Genomic DNA, 20,848 nt, shown 5'->3' with positions numbered 1-20,848 from the left:
GTTCTCTCTGTATGGTTTGAATATGATTTGAGTGTTCCCCCAGGAGTCCATGTGATTGGAGTCTTGGTTACCTGCAGTTGTGGAGTTGTCAGAATCTTTGTGTGAGTCCTGAGGGGGAGAACCTTAAGTTACTGAAAGTGTGATGTCATTCTTGCCTGACCTTTGGCAGTTTTCAAGAAAGAGCAAGCCTACCCTCACACGCATTCTCACTTCTTAGATGAAAATGCTGTTGCTGGCTTCCATATGTGTGCCCATCATGATTGCTGCCCTCTGTGATTCTCACGGTAGGACGAATCAGGCTCCCTGACCTTTAAATCCATGATCTAAATAAGCATTATTTCTTCACATATACTCTGCCTTGGATGTTTCATTCCAATTTTAAAAGGCTGACAAAGGTGCCGTCTTTGGATAGATATCTGGAGGCAGTACCTCTTTGTATCACCATATGACCTTTGTCAGAGTAGTATCCCAACTGGTTGAAGATAGGAATGTTTACTTAACTTGAAATCAAATAGCTATCTAGACATGATACTTTCATGCCGATAGTACCAACTGTTAAGAGGCTGAAGCATGGAGATTGCCTTAGCTTTAGGCCAATTTGGGCTGTGAAATGAGACCTTTTCTTAAAAGCAAATGAGTAAAAAGAAAAAAAAATACATCTGGTCAATTAAGAAAGACAAATGGTTTTAGAGGTATATGTCAGAGAATCTTTATACATTTAAACTTTTAGTAATATTAATTCTATAGTAATTATGTTGCTAAGCACTTAGTGTGCTGACTCATCGATGTAAACACCAATACTATAGGGAACATGCCATAGTAGGCACATCTTAAAAATGATGCAACAGGCTCACAGAATCCAATTCGAAATCATCTGGAAAGGGGACCTCAGGGGCTGCCACTGGGTCTGCTTTTAAGGACTTAGGCTTTCTGGAATTAGGTCAATTGTTCACACTCTCAGGTCAGCTGCTGGAATTCCAGCCATGATATTTCCACTTTGGGCAACTTCTGGTATGTTACTTCACCTCTCGGAACATATACATCTCTATTTGTGCTTTTGAGGATCAATTACAAACTCCTCAGTGCAATTTCTGACATAGATTAAATATGCAGTAAACACTGGCTGCTAACATTCTGTTATGAATCACGACAGCTGTTAGATACTTTCTTTTCCTCTGCCATCAACTCTTCGCTGTTTCTTTGACACATCATAAAGCTTTCCTTTTCTTGGTGGCTTTGTTATTTGATAAAATTTTAAGTGAAATTTGATGAAAAATGCTCCAAGGAGTGAGACCCTGCAAGCCTCGTTACTCAATTTTGTGGTCAATCACATTTCAAGAGAGATTTCAGAGGCCTTGAATTTTGGTCACAGAGATGGAGAGAGTGAAAACGTGTCTTTTCCAATTAGGGAATGTATGGACGAGTCTACATGAAACCTTAGAAAGAGTCTGGACAGTAGCTGCAGGTGGTGGGATTGGAGCAAGGGCTTGTGTCTTGCATCCACACAATTAAATTTTTCACTGGTGGTAATAGAATATTCAGGTAGCTTCATCATCTTGTCTGTGACAATTTGAGCTCCAGTGTCTTTTCATTCCTGACTTCACTTAATGAGATGTGTTCTGAATCTTTCTGCTTAGTATCAGAGCTCTGCATACAACATCAATGCAAAACACCGAAGGCAGGAAAGTTCCAATTCAAAATTGGCCTGCATTGTCCATACAGGCCTATCACATAATATTAAGGCTTTTATTAAGTGGATTTTATACTTGTTTTATTGCACTATGTTGTAGTTTGTTGCCATATTGATTGGTGAAGCTTTTTGAATTAGGTATAATTAAAACATCTGGAACAGAGACCAGTGTGAGTTCTGCTTCTTTCTGATACTGTAAATTGTTCCCTGTTCTTCTGGGCATCAATGTTTCTTTGTATAAATGATTGATGTGGACTCTGTAATATTGCATTCCTACTATTCTGATTTGCTTATATATTATGCTATTTGCTAATATATTATATATCTATGGCTCCTTTTACTTACAAGAGCAGAGTTAAAACATTTCAACACAGTTAAGCTTTTGTTGAAATAATATGTCTAGGCTGAACTTGAACACATGATATTTGGTAATCATTTTTTAACATCCCTCATAACTGGATTAAAAGCCTCATAACTGTACCCAACACAAAGCCTGAGGTTATACACTTATACATTATAAAAAAATACATTGTGCTGATCCTTGAACTTAATGATAGCTAAAATAATTTCTTCCCAGTTAGATCTACTATCTGCCTGCTGAATGACCTTGGGCCAGTCACTTACTATTCTGAGATCTCAGAGTCTTCATCTTTTCCAGGAAAGGAGGCTTTCATGGGCTCATTGTGGAGCCTTAGATAACCTATGAATTAACAAGAGGATGTAGGGTGATCAGAGCACATGGTAGAGACACAAAGTTGTCACTGTCACCATTACATTGCTATAATTTTCTATTTAATTAAACAATATCCATCTAGATCTATCTACTTACTTCTGTCATCTGTCTGTCTGTCTGTTTGCTGTTTGTCTGTCTATTATCTATCTATCTCCTTGTCTCTGTCTCTCTCTCTGTATGTATAGTCACAAACAATCCACACAATGTTACTATCAGATAATTCTGGTTCCTGTCTCATGGTTACCATAAGACAATCACTAAGAATGTCTAGGACCAAGTAAGAAAAAGCCATTTCCAGTGTCAGTAGAATGGCTTGTTTTGACAATTTTGCAAGTTCTCCCCATCAGTACATAAGAACGGAAATGAAGTTTGGTGGTCAATGAAAACAGAAACCTTCCTATGCATTCCTTGTACAAAATAAGGCAGAAGAGTATCATTTTTGAACCAATGAGGTATGTAGTCAATATATAAAGAAAAAGAAAAACAGAATGGTATGGATTTGAGCAAAGAAAAAATATGTTGACAAGACTCTTGCACTGTTATTAAACCCATAACCTCTGCAGACAGAGTTGAACACTACCTGAAGACTTCTGCCATGTCTTAGCTTATTCCCTGTACAACAGTTTCGACACAGCCATTTTCTGCCAACACAAAGATGAGCAGAGAGACTCTCTTCATACTTCTAGCTTCTTAACGAAACATAACCAAGGATCTCCAGAGGCAAAGTTTGCTTTCTGAGACATGCACTTAGACATGTGTGTCTAAGGTTTCTAGAAGGACTGACTCTACTCCAGGAGCAGTCATGGGACAGGGAGCTCATTTCTGCTCCCAAGGAGAAAGCAGGATTCTCCCAAATTCTTCTATTGCAGGTAAACTGCTCAATACTAGTCAATGCTCACCTCCAAAGCAATGTTGGGTCTGCCCTGGAAGATCCATGCTTTGCATCAGTGTGGCTGTCTAAAGGGGACATTTATGAATGACAGTGTCCAGTCCATGATTGCATCTCAGTGTTAGTACAAAGCATCTTGATGAATTCTTTTAAGATGTGGATACTGACACTGAAGCTTCAAAGTCTCACAGCTTTTGAAATGCTTTTGACCATTGGAAGTACCAAACAAAGCCACCAAGTCTCAAATTTTCTTAAAAGGAAAGTGAGAACTCAGACATAGAGGCCAGGTAATTGAGACTCTGGAGCTAACCAGGCTAATGTCCTTGATTTTTATTGCTATATTATTTTTAATCAGATAAAATAAGTTCTTCAAGTGGAAGTCAATATTATCATTTTCTTAATAGCTTTTAAATAATTTGCTTCCTTTTTTCTCATAGCTTATCTTACTTAATGTCATACTGAGCCATAGTTTTGTTTTTTTTTTCCCATATTTTTTAATTGGGTATTTATTTCAATTCCATTTCCAATGCTATCCCAAAAGTCCCCCACATGCTCCCCCCACCCACTCCCCTACTCACCCGCTCCCACTTCTTGGCCCTGGCATTCCCCTGTACTGAGGCATATAAAGTTTGCACGACCAATGGGCCTCTCTTTCCACTGATGGCCGACTAGGCCATCTTCTGATTCATATGCAGCTAGAGACACGAGCTCCAGGGGGGGTATTGGTTAGTTCATATTGTTGTTCCACCTATACGATTGCAGATCTCTTGAGCTCCTTGAGTACTTTCCCTAGCTCCTCCATTGGCATAGTTTTGTTTTTAAGAAGTTTGTTTATGCAGGCAGCTCATCAAGGAAGTGAAAATGTTGCTGCAAGTAGATTGTAGATATCTCTACATATGTATGCATGCAGTATACTTACTTGGATTTTCTTGATTTTGAGTCTCATATAGCCCAGGCTGTGTATGCCATGTAGGCAAGTATGGCCTTGAAGTTCTGACTGTCTCTCCTGTTACTACCTCCTGATATCAACATGACATTACAGATACAGGCCAACTCATCTGATTTTTGTGGTGCTGGAGATAAAACCCATGGTTTTATAGTTGCTAATCAAGCACTCTGCCAACTGAGCTACATTTCAGGCCTCTCTATGTAGAATTTTATTTTCTGTGATATTTTTCCAGTTAAAGGATACCAGAAATGATAAATCCATATATCAGTCAAACAAATGAGTGCCACCCAGGTTTGTGTCTTTCGTCTTAGTTCTACCATGCATATTTCATGAAATGTTGTTTGACCTCTTCCAACTTATGTGATGGTCAATCTACATGATGGCTAGTGGCCAGACACTAGACCCTATGATACCTTGAAACCAAAACAAATAAGCAGAAAAAAATGTAGTACCATTTAGTGTCCACAGAGTTAGGTAATAATTTTTCTTACTGTTTCTGGTGATAGATATTTATGATTAAAAATTTAGTCACTCACTCAATCAGTTTTTAATGTGTCCTGTCCTGGTCCCGACATTATTCTAACTGTTAAGGATACAGTGACAGATTCATTTCCATGTCTTCATTGATTTGACAAAGTAGAAGAAAAGTAAACATAATTAGATACTTCTTTGATGAAGGAAGGAGACTCAAAAATGAAGTAACTAACACTGTTGTTACTTTTTTTCAGGTGATTTCTCAAAGACAAGGATAACCTAAGTTAATTCAGGGTCTTGTCTCGCCCTTTTCCTGGACTCCACCCTAACACATACAGTGCTTCTCTTCTCTGTTTTCAAAAGTGGATTTTCTTACTCTACCCTAAAAGCATTATTTCTGTAGCTGCTATGGTAAGACTTTTACAGTTTCAGCTATAGAGCTACCCTTACAAATACTGTAGCTTTAGAACAGCGAGGGAGAAAGAATCCTAGGTAATATTACTTTTAATTGAGAGTAAATCTGACTTTTCTCAAAATGAGCTTTAATTAGAAAGAGAGAAGTCATATGTGTTCGGGTATGTGTAGCTTGTGAAGATGTGTGTAGAGCTCTACTCTGGAACTTGGCCTTGAGATTGATTTGTTTATATGCTCCTCTCTATCCCCAGGATTTTCTCTTGAAAGACCAAGGCACCAGAACAATTCCCCCATCTTTCAAGTCTCATATATAGCCCAAAATTCATATCTCAGAATGATCTGGATGCTGTGTTAGCACACCAGCCATTACAGTGCTCTCCTCCCCTGTTCAAAACGTTAGGAACCTTTAACCTGTGCTGGGGGTAGGTATCACTGCCTTCAGGAATTTTCTTTCTCAGCTTGAGTGGCATAGGCCAATCTCAACTTCAGTCTTATTCACATATCCCTTAGACATAAAGAAATAAATAATAAATCATGCCACATTTTTATTTTGACAGTTGGATTTGCAATGCTGGTGCAAAGCTGGTGCAGTCAGGGCTTTGATCGTGAGCCATGGTTGTAGTTTAGTTTCTTAGAAGGGACCCAAAATTCCTACAGACAAACGCATTCTGGAAACCAGGTCTTAAAACTTGTTGGAAATGGTTGCTAATCTAATTTTCTCATTGTATTCTCCCAAGCAGTTCTAGAGAGAGAATGTATAGAGGTCATTATCTCAATTATAGCCCAGTTAACTCTACAGGTAATTATAATTCTAGAGAAAATATAGGTTGGATGATAGTGATAATCTTCTGATCAAGGCCTCTCTCCCAGGGCAAATTGTAGGATGTGTCCCAATGCAGGCACGGTTTTCGTTTTTGTTTTACTCTGGGTCACAGAGAATCTGATGATTATTATTGTTCCTGCCTAGAGAAGCTTTCAGTTGGGTTTGGGTGGCTCATAGGTTTTCCATTATGATACAAAGACTAAAGCACTAGTCTCTTTGAGGGTGGCCTTGCCCCCACAGTGGGCAGACCATGGTGACAATTTCATCTCTCCATGACCTCTGGAAGCTGTTATTTGAAAGAAAGTGATTTTCGTGTGTATGTGATATCTAAGGGGAGATAAAGTAGGGCAATTTTTTTTTTTTTTTTTTTTTTTTGCTTTTGTGGATTGTGGCCATTAATACCTGGAGTAAATGTTACCTTATGCCCCAAGCGAAGCACATCTGAACACGGTACTTGTAGCTTCTTCTCCTTTGCTCTTCCTCACCGAGCAGAGCCCCAGGGCCGGAGGCTAACAGGTCAACAGAAAAGAATAGATGGAATTAATCCTGAAATACCTAAAGCTTCTGACACAGATTTTTTAAAAGTAATGTTTGAAAACTCCAAGTCTTAGTATTTGCAGTTTAGTATTTTGCTGAATCCACCCCCAAAATGTAGCTGGCTTTGATGGGTGATCGCATTAAACACCTTGGTAATTCCTTTCAAAAGTTAAAGAGACAGGAATAAATCTCAAAGATGTATACAAAGGTAAACTACGTATAGTTTCACACATACATATATTTAAACTTTCATGAAATTTTAAAATTTCCAAACAAAAGGCTCAACGAATATACTTTAGTTGTATGCAAATCACAAAACTTAGTCAACATGAGAAATTGCTACCATTAATGACACCAAGAAAATGCCTGGCAGAGACATGAGGCTAGTGTGACTTGATTTTGTCTGAAAGTGTGTGTCAAAAGCCTTGAACAACAACAACAACCAATTCAGAAGCGTTCGAACAACCTATGCACGTGTAAAAGCACAAATAAGAACAGGTTAGACTTTTTCATGAAATCAAATGAATTGCTTGCAAATTGGTGTCTGATGGGCTTGGAGACATTGCTTTCTGATTTGAGGCTGTCTGGAGGGGACACTTCAATAGTAATTTGTGGTCATTGTGAATATTTCTTCATTACACATGCTTTAACGGGAAGGTCCCACTCTAGATATACAAACTGGACTTTGCTTAACAGGGATTCGGTTCTTCTCTGCAGACTGATGTGGTGGGATCCTCTTTATACCGGATTCATAACCATTTCTGTTTCCCCTCCTCTCATCCCTTGGCCAGTGGCCTTGCTACTAGTTTGTCAGAACTCTTCTAGTCACCCCATATAGGACCTCAGCTTTCTTTTTTGCAACATTTCCCCCAGTATTTTGTCTTGATTCTCTCTCAAGGATGGTGGGGAGTCCTGGGGAAGGCCCAGGAGAAGACGAGGGAGTGGGGATGAGGGAGCGCAAGCTCAGGGCTGAGACTTTGTTCACACGGCTTCAGAGCATCCGTGCCCCTGTCTGCTCATCTGTGAAATGGAGATTTTTTTTTTTTTAAAGAAAGCTTCTTTCAGGGTTTTGAGGATTAAATGATATTTAAAATGTGCACATAGAATTCCTTGGCTCTGTGCCTGGGAAGGAACCAGAACCTGAGACAGGGGAGCTAAGACTCAGTTCACTCTCCTGCACTACCAGGATCTTCCTGCTACCTGCCTTGCTCCCAGCCCTGCCTTTGTATATTCTTTAACCCCCACCCCAGTCTCACATGTTGACCCGACTACAGGATCTCTGGACCTGGCAACGGGAAATAGTCTACATTCGTGTTTCCTTATTTGGTAAAACTTTTTTTTTTTTTCTGCAGAAAACTTCAAACCAGTTATTCATTCAAGGATAGAAACACGAAGCTGCTGCATCAAGAAGCAAATTCCGGAGTGGAATTGTGGGCTCCTTGTACCTAAGCTCCATGTACCTACCTTCACTTGTGGGCCCAGGCCAACGAGAAAGTACATCCAACTCTCTAGTACTTGTTCAGTTCCTAAAATATGCACACGCTCTCCCCAGTCAACTTGCACCAGATGTTTGTTCTCTCAGACTTGAGTCTTTGAGGAGATAGGCTTAATGTTAGAGGTCTAGGGGCTCCCTAGGCAAACCTGCCCCATAGTTCTGTGTTCAGTAGGTGGGTAAAAAGTGATAGAATTGCTTTACAAATTTCCTAGGGAATACGTTAGTTTCGCCTTCTAACACCTTTTCTCATTAATTCCACTTAGGGGGATTTATTGGAGTTTTCAGATGGTTCCACCAGTTGCAGACAGGTACATAAAGGGGGGCCCCCATATACATAAGTTTTTGAATCTGTGGGACCAACAGGAAACCTTCCTTTTTATCTTCTGAAGGTTCACAAGGATAACCACAAATAAAACAGGCGAAAAGACACAAATGTCTCAATGTGCGAAAAAGATGGAGCCTCGCACAGTCCAAGATTTGAAAAACAGTCAAACATCTCAAGTTAAATATGAAAGAGGGCAGTGGAGATGAAAGTCATGTTTAGGAAGATAGCAAATTAATTTTTGGGTGATGCCATCAGCTTGGAAAAAATACAGTGACATGAAACAAAAGCCTGTCTGGCCTTAGGACAGGGAATGGTTTGTAAACTACTCTTTATCGAATATCAAACAGGATCAAAATAGAGGGCAATGGTATGTGGTGAGATTTTGTTCAGCTGTATGCACAGACATCTCCCCTTCGTCCTTGGAGTTTATTTATCCTTCTCAGTTTAATGAAACTTTGGGAGGATGGAGGAAGGAAATCCTCTTTCTTTTTGTCAGATTTGGGAACTACACAGAATTTATTCTTCCTGTGTTCAGAGAAGATTAAATAAGGGCAAATCAGAGGTGTCTTAGATCTTTAATAATTGTGTGTGTGTGTGTCTGTCTGTCTGCCTATTTGTCTCTCTGTGCACGTATGTATGCGTGTGCCTCTGTGTGTGTGTGTCTCTGTATATGTGTGTATGAGTGTATCTCTCTCTCTCTCTTTGTGTGTGTGTGTGTGTGTGTGTGTGTGTGTGTATGTGTGCATCTGTCTGTCTGTGTGTATGTCTCTCTCTGGGTGTATGTGTGTGTGTTTGTGTCTGTCTGCCTATTTGTTTCTCTGTGTATGAGTGTGTGTCTCTCTTTGTGTGTGTGTGTTTGTCTGTCTCTCCGTCTTTGTGTGTATGAATATGTCTATGTGTATGAGTAAGTCTGTCTGTGAGTATGTCTGTGTGTGTGTGTGTGTGTGTGTGTGTGTGTGTGTGTGTGTGTGTGTGTGTGTGAGTGACTGTGCCTGGTCAGCCTGCTTCACCTGCCTGCACCACTCCAGTGCTGGGCTTAAGACATAGACTGCTGCACACAGCTTTTGACTGCAGTGCTGGGCTAGAACTCAGGCCCTCAGGATTCAACAATGAGCACTTGACTGAGCTTCATCCCGAGTTATATCTTAGGCATTCGAAGCACTGTTTGTTAGGAATCATTTTCTGAGGCCTGCAGCCTCCTCTTGATGCGGAGTGAGCATCAGTATGGCCCATCTTCTAGAGTTCCACAGTCATGCAGAGACATGGAGGCAGGGGTTCCTGAGATGTGGGTTTCCAGGGCTATCTCATGTAAGTCCCTTGCCACAGTCCCAAACAACTTGCTTCATCCTCACACCCGTGCTCTGCTGTCTTGATCTTGTGGGTTCACCTAGGAGTTAAGGCACTTACGGTCTCATCCGTACGTGTAATCATTTGAATTTAATGGAAGCTATCCCAGAATCCCTGCTACATGATTTGAAGCAGGGAGGCCCCAGAGGTTTTTAAATGAGTAAGGCTCATGTGAAGGTGAAGGTGGTTTTCCCAATTATATTCCAAGTTAGATTTTATAGGAAACCTTCCCATCCAGGGCGGGATACCAGCATAGCCCAACAGGCTAGTGAGTGGCACAGGATTGAGGAATACAGTGTCAAGACCTGACCCTCCCTGGACAGAGACTCAAGAGTGAGAACCAAGCATCAGGTTGGACCCCAGGATTCATCCAAGACTGGAAATCCCATGCATATCACACAGACTTTGCCTCAGGGGACCAAGGGCAACAGAATAAAATACAAACCACTCACATCCTCAATTGCATCTGCAGCTTCCAGAGACGTCCAGGGCTAACTTTTCACTTACTTAAACTATCACTGAGGTTTAAAATAATAAAAAAAAATCTTTTGATATTGATTCTTATAATAGACAATGGTTTGAAATCAAACAGCGTGGCAGGTACTTGACCCGAATCTGCTTTGAAACAGTCGGACTGAATTCCTGAAAGTGGGGACTGAGGGGCTTCCAGATTTAGCCTTTGCTATTGAGCCTGGAACAGGAAGGCTTCACCATTGCTATTAATGTCTGACTTCTCATAAGAATGACACTGTATCACTTTAAGGTCTTATCTAAGAAACTAAAAATCCTTTGTACCTTGCTCCTTTGCTTTTTCGGCATTCTGACATCTCCATGAGGAACAATTGTTCAATATGTAAAGTCTAAACGACTCTTTTTATTGAATAAAGTATTGTGTTATTGAATGAATCACAAAGCAGCAGTCTCCTTTGCGCATTAACTTTGAATCTGCTGCTACGAGCAAAATCCTGATTTTTTTTTTCTTTCAGATGCTAATAACATACTGTCCAGGCTAGACAAGGTTATTCTCTAAAAGGAATGGGTAAGAATTGGTTTGCTTTCATTATTTATCTGCTTAATAATGGTTTCTTAGAGTCACGGAATAAACTTTGTTCCTTATTGTCCATTATGGTAATTTAAACACAGCTGGTGTTCTTTCTATCTTCAGTAAGTTCTTATTGGTTATACTAAGTATGATATTATTAGTTTTTGCTATAGAACAATTAAGTGAACACTATACTCTTCTGATGACTCATGTTGTGTCGACTTTTAGTAAAAAAAATGAAATAAATATACTAAATTAAAACTATTAAAATTATTAGCACATATATAATATTTTCTAAGTGATTTACTATCATGGAGAGATTATGAGACTCAGACTAGACAGAGCTATCTAAGTGCTTCTGACAACAGATTAGATCCAGTTGTCTCGGAAGGGACATCTTGCTTGAGTTACTGCAATATTTGTAATCTCCGTTTTCTCACTTGTAAAACATGGCAGAAATCCCAATAGGGTCAACGTTAGGGAAAGTTGTGGCATTAACTCCTTGAGAACAGTTTAGTGAGTGTGCACTGTTCACTCTACAGAACCACACACACACACACACACACACACACACACACACACACATAAATTAATACTAGCACATGAACACAAGTTAACTCACTTTCAGGGTTACAATTACCAAGTGTAAAACAGAGTTTGGAAGAGTGGAGACAAGAGTCCAGAAACTGCAACTTAATCAGCTCACAAGGCTGATCGCATCCTGGCTGCATATAGTCTGTTGAGTAGGGGGAAGTGATATGGTGACTAGAGCCTATTTAATCTCCATGACCTATGTAGCCAGGATAATGACTTTCTGGACAATGTGTCCAGTGAAGTTTGACTCAGCCTCAAAGCTTCAGATACTTGAAAGTCCACTGCAAAGCCCTTTTCTGAAGTTCCCTTTCCTTTCTGGGTCACGGTGTCACTGTATTGTATCCCCATCACCCCAGGAAACCACAGAAGATGCAAGGAGAGACCACGTGGCCTTTTACTTTTCCTGCGTAATGACTTTATTACATGCTGGTGCTGGCTGGTGAGAACGCATCGTTCTATTAGCAATGAAACCTGGAATGCAGTCATAACTTGGACAATGGTTATGTCTGTCTTCCACGTATGCCTTCAGCGGAGGTGACGCTTATCCACCCTAGTGAGCCTTCAGCCTCTTCACACAGTGCACTGAGTCCAAGTGTTTTAGGAGCAGAAGTGGCTGAACATTCTAGTTTACTTATCTTTTATATGAATATATGATGTGTATACTGTGTGCCCACATGTATGGGCATATGGATGCCACAGTGTGCCTGTGGTAATCAGAGGACAGCCTCAGGTGTCAGTCCTTGGCTTTCACATTACTTGACTTAGGGTCTTTTATTCTTCACTCTTTCATATGCCAGGCTCGCGCAGCATGAACTCTCATGGATTCTCCTGTCTCTGCCTCCTCTCTGCCTGTTGAAACTCTGTGACTTTGGACATGTGCCACTGGGTCTGGCCATCTAAACCCAGGTCCTCATGCTTGTACGGAAAACACGGCAGCCACCGAGACAGCTCTGTGGTGACAATATATTTATTTTTACAGCTAGAAATATTGCGGTTAAAAGGAACTAAGTGACTCATTCAGACCCATATTTAGCAGGTTTCTGGAGCTCCTACATCCTAGGGTGACTCATTCTACCATGCCTTACTGCCATCCAGGATATGATAATCATTTCATGCATGTTTGTAGCCAATATGCATATCTATTTGCCTTAGACATTCAGAAATCACAAACAAGTACAAGTATTATAAGAACCGTGGCACTTGCTGCTATTTTTTTTTCTAGAAAAAAGACATCAAACTATGTCTAAATCTATATCTTTTTGTCCTCCACTGTATCATTAACTTCAGGCCATGGTTATTATTGGATTCCCGTTTTCCACTGGAAATAGAATATTTCGTTGTGTCTTACAAGCTAAGAAAGCAATGTTCATGCTACTAGAATGGAATATGAAAATATAATTTTGATAAATTAGTGCTGGCTGGCCAAACCAATTCCACTGCTGTCCAAAATATCACAAAGAATATGATTGAATGTTTTTATACTTTAGAAGGCATTGCAAGAAACTTTTTCTGTGTTGATATTTTGCCTGTAGTGCTTTTGTGATGTTAATTTAAAATAATTGGTTCTTCTTTTGAACAACTGTGTACAGTGATGATTAATTTGTGGGCCAACTTGACTGAGCTAAAGATATCAAGAAAGTGGGTTAGAAGATTATTTCTGGGTTTGTCTGTACTGATGTTTGAATGTGTTTTAATGTGTGAATACACTAGAAGAGTATTCACACATCAGTAGACAATCAAGAATATATGTCCCCACCAGTGTAGGTTCACAGCTTCCCTACTGAAAACAAGGATGAAAGAAAAGGCAGGATGATGAATCCTGTCTCTTCGTATACCACGGCATCTATCTGTCCCTGTTCTTAAACGTCAGAGCTCCTAGTTTGAACGTTGGAATGTATAATGTTAACTGTCTCCTGCCATCACCGTTCATTCCTCAGTTTCATGCTCAGCTTTAGTCTCATACTGAGTGGGTTACCATCAGCTCCATAGACAGCCTTAGTCCTTTATCCTTCACTGACTTTGAGTGGTTCTCCAGTTTACAGCCAGTATTCACAGGACTTTTTCCATCCTTAATGATATAAGCTAATTCCCATAACATATCTCCTTCTTCTGTATGTGTATATATCTGAGCAGTTGTTTGTTTTTGCAGAACCCTGGTAAATATATATATTTTCATAATTTTTCAAGGGAATTTAGAAAATGCCAGCATCTGAGTATCTTCATTTCTTTGTAATTTAGCTCAACAACACCTATGAATTATTTACTCTGTCACTAAAGTTTAATAATTTTTAGCAAACAATAGTGAAACATGAGTCAAATTATTCATTTTTTTATCATATATTACAGTAATATAAGCTCCAGTATCACGACAAGAAAAAAAAAAACATTGGGAAGACAGAACAAGCTTTCTAGAACAAGCTGTTCTACAAAGGAAAACAGGGAGCTCTAAACAAGTGTATACAAGGAAGAATCGTCTGTGATAATTTCTCAACAGTTTTCTAACTGAACATAAGACCCAGGCATCAAGATTGAAATCATGCCTGGTATTGGAAGTCTAGCCAATTGGAGGAGAACTGCCAATCACCAGTTCACTAAACCAGCATAATCCCTAACTACAATCTAAGTATTTGTACTTAGACACACGCATAAGAGTAGGCTCTGACAGTACCTGACCAATACAAATGTGGATGTTCACAGTCAACCATAAGACTGAGCACGGGGACCCCAATGGAGGAGTTAGAGAAAAGACTGAAGGAGATGAGGGGATTGCAACCCCACAAGAAGAACAACAATATCAACCAATCAGACCCACCCCCACCAAAACGCACAGGGACTAAACCACCAACCAAAGAGTAGACATGGAGGGACCCATGGCTCCAGGTGCATATGTAGCAGAGAATTGACTTATCTGGCATCAATAGGAGGGGAGGCCCTTGGTCCTGTGGAGGTGTGATGCTCCAGCATAGGGGGTTGCTAGGGAGGTGAGGCAGGAGTGGGTGAATTGATGGGGGAACACCCTTGAAGAGGCAGGATCAATGAGATGAGGTGTTTGTGGAGGAGAACCTGCGAAGGGGGACAACATTTGAAATGTAAATAAATAAAATAATGAGAGAGAGAGAGAGAGAGAGAGAGAGAGAGAGAGAGAGTGAGTCCTCACCTCTCATCAAGGAAAGTTCTCAGTGTCACAGATGGAGACTACAGAAACCTGTCACCAATAAAACTGAAGATTTGTGGAACACAGAACAAATGGAAACATCTACAAAACAACTCCAACACCTAAGGCTCAGGAAACATTGCAGAAAGATTGTAAGAGTTGGAAGACTAGAAAATTTGCTGTCAGACTGCATCTTCTGTTAATGTCAGAAGCTGTACCCATAAAGCCTCACCTATATGATTGCTTAAGCATGAGTTGAATGAGAATAACACCAATAGACATGCCAGAGTGGACAGGAGAAACAACTATGGAATTTCAACTCCACACACAACTACAGGCAACCCAAGAAGGTTGAGTGGGGAAAATAGTTTTCTCTAGGTTCTCTAGGGAAAGGCATGTCTACTGGTTATACAATATTAATGGTCAGCCCTTAAAACATACACACAAGTAATAGTACACATCCTGGCCAGTTTACATTTAGGAACGTGTGTGTGTGTGTGTGTGTGTGTGTGTGTGTATGTGTGTGTGTGTGTGTATGTGTGTGTGTACGTGTACGTGTGTGTGTATGTGTGTGTATGTGTGTGTGCATGTGTGTGTGTGTGTGTGTTCATGTAATAATAACTAACAAAAAAGGTCTTAAATGTAAAAGAGAGCAAGAAGGGCTATTATGGGAGAATTTAGAAGAAAGAGAGCGAAAGGTCTCACAAATGTAGTTAAATTATAATCTCAAAGTAAAAGGAAATATAATACATGTTAAAGTGAGACTCGTTGTTCACAAGTAGCAAAGCCCCAGAAGAGAACCAAGGATAACAGCAATGTGCAATTATGGAGAACCTGAAAGGATGTGTGGCATCCTCGCCCCTCAATCAGTGAACTGAAATCAGTTGTTGGAATAACTCAGTTTTGAAGAAGAGAGTCAAGGCTGATGCAGATCCACTGATCACCTCCAAGAGGCCTGAGATTTGATGGAGAAACCAATTTTAATAACCACACTAGAAAAGGAAAGGAGAGTTAAATATAAAACTATGAATAGCCTTAAGAAAATACTTCAATATAGCACATCAAATAAGCACACTGATAGCAATACCAGGCTTGCCGAAGCATGACTGTCATACTCCTTTAGTTTCAAAGAAGCGCAAGCAGTAGAAATAAGCTAGGAAGGTTAAGTTATTAGATTTATGAAGATAAAAGATTGTGCATATTACTTGTTTACATGTAATTTTCTTTATTATCCTCAGAGATCCAGGTTTATATTTATAAATCAAAAGCAATCTCTGGCTCTGGTGGGGAAAAGTAATTAAAATGTAGTCTGTTACACATGTCTATTGGAACAGGTAATTTCAGGCAAGTGATTTTAATTAAAAGTTTTGATGATTACAGTTATATACATTGAGGTAAGGGAGAAAATAAATGTGACAAACAGCCGAACATGTAAGAGATGGAAACTGCCAAGCAAGCACAAGGAGGGCACTTTTTGTAGCCAGCCTGTTTATGTCAGAAATGTTGACCAAACGTGTCCTGGAAGAGAAGAGGGAAGTTTTGGATTTTATCTTCTTTGTGTCAACCTAGGAAACACTAATGCCATCGTTGAGTCTTGAAGGTGGTCTTAAGAACACATGAAGACAGAACAGCCTCCTCCCAGTGAATTCATCCCAATGAGCAAAGCAAGTCCAGGGGAAGACAGTGACAGTCACATCCATGTAATCCATAAAATGGATGTGGCATGTTGATACATACTTTTATTTGTTTAGGTTTTATTTTCATAGACTAGAAAGAACACCTATAAATAAACATTGAAGCTTACAATATCTCCGGAAAAGAGAAACATCTCCCTTGACTGCTCTCCATCTATCTACTTTCTGCCTTAGTGTATTCTTACCTGCTGCTGTTCTTGTGGAAAATGCATTTCCCTTCAAATAAAGGGAAAACAGTCTAGATGACCGAAATGACAAGGAATAGGTGCTTTGTTTTATTCTACCATTTAGTTTTATCCTATCAAAAGCAACACATGTCCCCGTGGTTTGGAGACCAATGGTGCATTTTAGGAAGCAACCTTCATTTTTACGTGTTGAACTCAGCAATGGGACTTTATAAATCTTTTATTAAAAATCTAATAATCATAGCTGTCTCTTGTGAGACTATGCCGGGGCCTAGCAAACACAGAAGTGGATGCTCACAGTCAGCTATTGGATGGATCACAGGGCCCCCAATGGAGGAGCTAGAGAAAGTACCCAAGGAGCTAAAGGGATCTGCAACCCTATAGGTGGAACAACATTATGAACTAACCAGTATCCCAGAGCTCTTGACTCTAGCTGCATATGTATCAAAAGATGGCCTAGTCGGCCATCACTGGAAAGAGAGGCCCATTGGACTTGCAAACTTTATATTCCCCAGTACAGGGGAACTCCAGGGCCAAAAAGTGGGAGTGGGTGGGTAGGGGAGGTAGGGGGGAGGGTATGGGGGACTTTTGGGATAGCATTGGAAATGTAAATGAGGAAAATACCTAATAAAAATATTTTAAAAAATCTAATAATCACAAAATGGACAGCCCCTGCCGTCTTTAAAATCTCATTCTCTTTCAAATCACTTTTTAATTGGGTAAGAAATCAGACCTTGTAGGTGTATTTATGATTTATTATTTAAAACACAGTATCATTCTTTTTGGACCATAGCCTCATTCATTCATTCATTCATTCATTCATTCATCATTCATTAAGTCAAAAACACTTTTTGAGTGTGTACAATGAGATACTCGTTAAGGTGTCAAGGAAACAGTAGTGAGTAGTAGCACAGGTACAAGCCAAGAAAACCCTTCAGTAATGGAGCTAACATTCTATAGCTGCAAGGCATGTGAGAGCACATAGTAGTCAGGTGACAGCATACAGAATGTGAGGAGTGATTTCTAAGCTACTCAAATGAGCAGAGGTGCTTGGGGGTTGGGGATGCCTGGGGTCGGGCATGGTTGAGGAGAGATGATGAAATGACAGGAGGGAGGCAGTCATATAGACATGGAGGAAGAGCAAGCTCTGAAGGGGACGCTCCAGTGTGTTTGAAAGACAGCATGTTGGCTGGTGTGACTGGAATAGAGTTTAGGGCAAGTAGAAAAGGAGAAGACTAAATGAGAAAAATAGGCAGAGGGTGGACAAATTCCCCACTGTGCTTGTAAATGATAGACTGAGACGACAATGGTATAGATAGGAACACTAATTAGAGGTGGTGGCAACAATCCTCCTAAATGTCACCACCTAAAGTGACATAGGATGTGATAGCAAAGGAGGTGGTTAGTTATTGGATAAAGAGTATGCTGGTGAATAACAGCCAATATCATATCCTTAGACCATATTGTAGGATGAAATGAGGTGTTGGTACGATCAACTAGGATGATAGAAGGGACATTAACTAAGACAAGGGAAACTGGATGAAGTTGTTCAGAGGGCAAAGCTGTTACCAGGATTATTTGGGAGAACTTTAAAATCTCCTTTAAATAAACAAATTAGCATGTGAAGCACTCATCTTAATATGTAAAACCCAAGGGGGCAGTCTAGATCATTCATATAAACTGAGACCCATTTAATATTTTGATGATGCTTCGGATTGCTTACAGGAGGCAATCTACAATGTGAGTTTAGATAAAGAAAAAGGATCTGATAACCAGGGTACTGTATCTATGGAGATTAAATTGATCCAGCAAATAAAATTATGAAAAATGGCCAGGGGAGTGAAGGTAAATATGGACCTGAATGATGATACATTTTCTGGAAAGAAGGAATTATCCACTTATGCTAAATTGTTGAACACTAAAAATGACAGTAAGATGCGGTACGGTGACTTCAGCCATGTGTAGTAAGAGTTTCTACATGATCACAATAATTTTGAAAGGCAGAATGTGTGCATGAATAGCCTTATTTGAGCATCCTGGATGCAATTGTGTTAGAATACTATAGTGGAATGTTTTAGGAGTGGCTAGACCACGTTCCCTAAAACTTGAATAATAAATATTCTATTTTAAAAATTGTTAGTTTTGTGATTTTTATGATGTGTACATTGAATGACAATTCCTAGACAGAAGCAGTGTCTGCAGATACTGACTACATAGAAAGAACTTCAGGAGTGGGAAGAGATCTGAATATTACAGGTCCAGAGGCTAAGTACCTTAGGTTGGGCTAATTTTAGCATAATGGGATAGTCATTCCTTGCTCCTTTCTGTGGCTAACAGATAACTCTCATGGAATCTGTTAACTTAGCAGACCTGTGGCTACCATCAATCCCAAAGCCAAGCATGTCAGCAGAAAGCGTCTTGGGACTAAAGAGAACCCCCCCCCCCACACACACACACACATCTTAGTGTTGTTCATGCCACTCTGACATAGCCCCAACGTATTTCCAACTTGCCTTGATGTATGTCTTCCTTTGATTTGTAAAACTATAGAAACTTCATGAAATTGCTTCAGTGTTGGAGCATGGAATTTGGTATAACCTAAATCTGTGTTCCCAGGCCACTGTCACTCAAAATGGCTCCACAATAAACTACGTCTTACTCGATTTAAGACGAGAACTGTCATTTTTTTGTGTGTCATTTTTTGGACCATCATGATAGGGACAGCATGGTGGTGGGCTCTTGTGTGGCTGGTCACACTGCACCCACAGTTAGGAAGCAGGAAAGATAAACGCCTTTTCTCCTTCCTTTCTCACCTTCCTTTCTACTTTTAACGTATTCCTGTATCCCCAGCTCCTGTATTGTTATCACCCACCTTTAGGTTGAGTGGTTCCACTTGAGTTACTCTAATTTATCTACCACCTCACACAAATACCCAGTGGCTAACATCATTTATGTGATCACTCACAGGCATGCCCATGCTTGTCTCTTAGGTGATCCTAGATAAGGTGGAGTGTGCAGACAACATTAACCATCCCAGTTTGCGCCATTTTTGGAACTCTATGTTCACTTTGTTCATTGTTTCCTCCCACAGTGTGTCTTCTTTCTTTATCTGCTATAAACGTTTGCCTTACCATTGCACTTCAGCTATGTAATTGAGAAGCACTTTGCTGAGAGTCTTCAGATATTTATCCTGCTAAGTGTTCTTGGAGTTTCTTGTAGTTCTTGGAGTCCTGTAGTTTTATATTTATTATCAAATTTGAAAGATTTGTGTTTCAATTTCTCAACATTTTTTTCTGACTCCTTTTGGGACTAAAAATACCTATGATAGAATACTTGGTGCAATCCCATATGTTTTGGATGCTTTGCTCTCTTTGAGAATCACTCCTCTGCCTGCCTGTTTATTTACCTATTATCTATCCCTGTCTCTCTCTGTGTCTCTCTCTGCCTCTGTCTTTGTCTCTGTCTCTCTCTCCTTCCTCTCTATTTTTCTGTTCTTATTTTGCATTTTATATATATACATATATATAATCAGATAATATATCTTATATATTTATCAGAATATATATTAAGTAGTATATAATGTCTTTTCATTATTATTAGTTTATTTTAATATATTCTATTTTTGTAAATACTTGAACATGTTTATAATAGATATTTAATACTTATTGCTTTTCCGTGCGTGGTCTGTCACTACTTCTTTGTCTTCATCTTCATCTTTTTATGGTAAGAAAATGTTTGTTCTTTGTTTATGGAAAACAGGTTGGTTTTCATACAATATGTATTTTGATCACACTTTACTTTCCTACAACTCCTCCTAGATCCTTCCTACCTATCCATCCACCTCACTTTCTTTTTTCCATTAGAAAACTAACAGGCCAACACAGATCAAACCCCATGGTAATTTTGAAGTTTCTTTTCCCTTTCCCTTTCCCTTTCCCTTTCCCTTTCCCTTTCCCTTTCCCTTTCCCTTTCCCTTTCCCTTTCCCTTTCCCTTTCCCTTTCCCTTTCCCTTTCCCTTTCCCCTTTCCCCCCTTTCCCCTTTCCCCCTTTTCCCCCTTTCCCCCTTTTCCCCTTTCCCCCTTTCCTTTCCTTTCCTTTCCTTTCCTTTCCTTTCCTTTCCTTTCCTTTCCTTTCCTTTCCTTTCCTTTCCTTTCCTTCTTCCTTTTTTCCTTTTTTCCTTTTTCCTTCTTTTTCCTTTCCTTTCCTTTCCTTTCCTTTCCTTTCCTTTCCTTTCCTTTCCTTTCCTTTCCTTTCCTTTCCTTTCCTTTCCTTTCCTTTCCTTTCCTTTTTTTCCTTTCCTTTCCTTCCCTTTCCTTCCCTTTCCCTTTCCCTTTCCCTTTCCCTTTCCCTTTCCCCTTCCCTTCCCTCCCCCTTCCCTTCCCTTCCCTTCCTTTCTTTTCCTCTCCTCTTCTTTTCTTGTGTGTGTGTGTGTGTGTGTGTGTGTGTGTGTGTATGTCTGATAATGCTTTATCTGGGCATTTCTTCAACTTTACTTTTTTTGCT

General features: G+C 39.8%; 1 long non-coding RNA gene across 1 annotated transcript in view; it reads left to right on the top strand.

Annotated features, from left to right (window-relative positions):
- The window catches only part of 6530403H02Rik (RIKEN cDNA 6530403H02 gene), a 432,399-nt gene that overhangs the window by 225,813 nt on the left and 185,738 nt on the right, over nt 1-20,848 (top strand). Inside the window, exons 8-9 of the long non-coding RNA NR_130170.1 lie at nt 7,862-8,020; nt 10,663-10,715. This is a non-coding gene — a long non-coding RNA (RIKEN cDNA 6530403H02 gene). The remainder of the gene's footprint in view (nt 1-7,861; nt 8,021-10,662; nt 10,716-20,848) is intronic.

The sequence above is a fragment of the Mus musculus genome, chromosome 3 (assembly GCF_000001635.26).
Source record: "Mus musculus strain C57BL/6J chromosome 3, GRCm38.p6 C57BL/6J".
NCBI classification, from domain to species: Eukaryota; Metazoa; Chordata; class Mammalia; order Rodentia; family Muridae; genus Mus; species Mus musculus.
The sequence above is the reverse complement of the archived record's forward strand: the minus strand, read 5'-3'. Positions and strand labels throughout refer to the sequence as shown.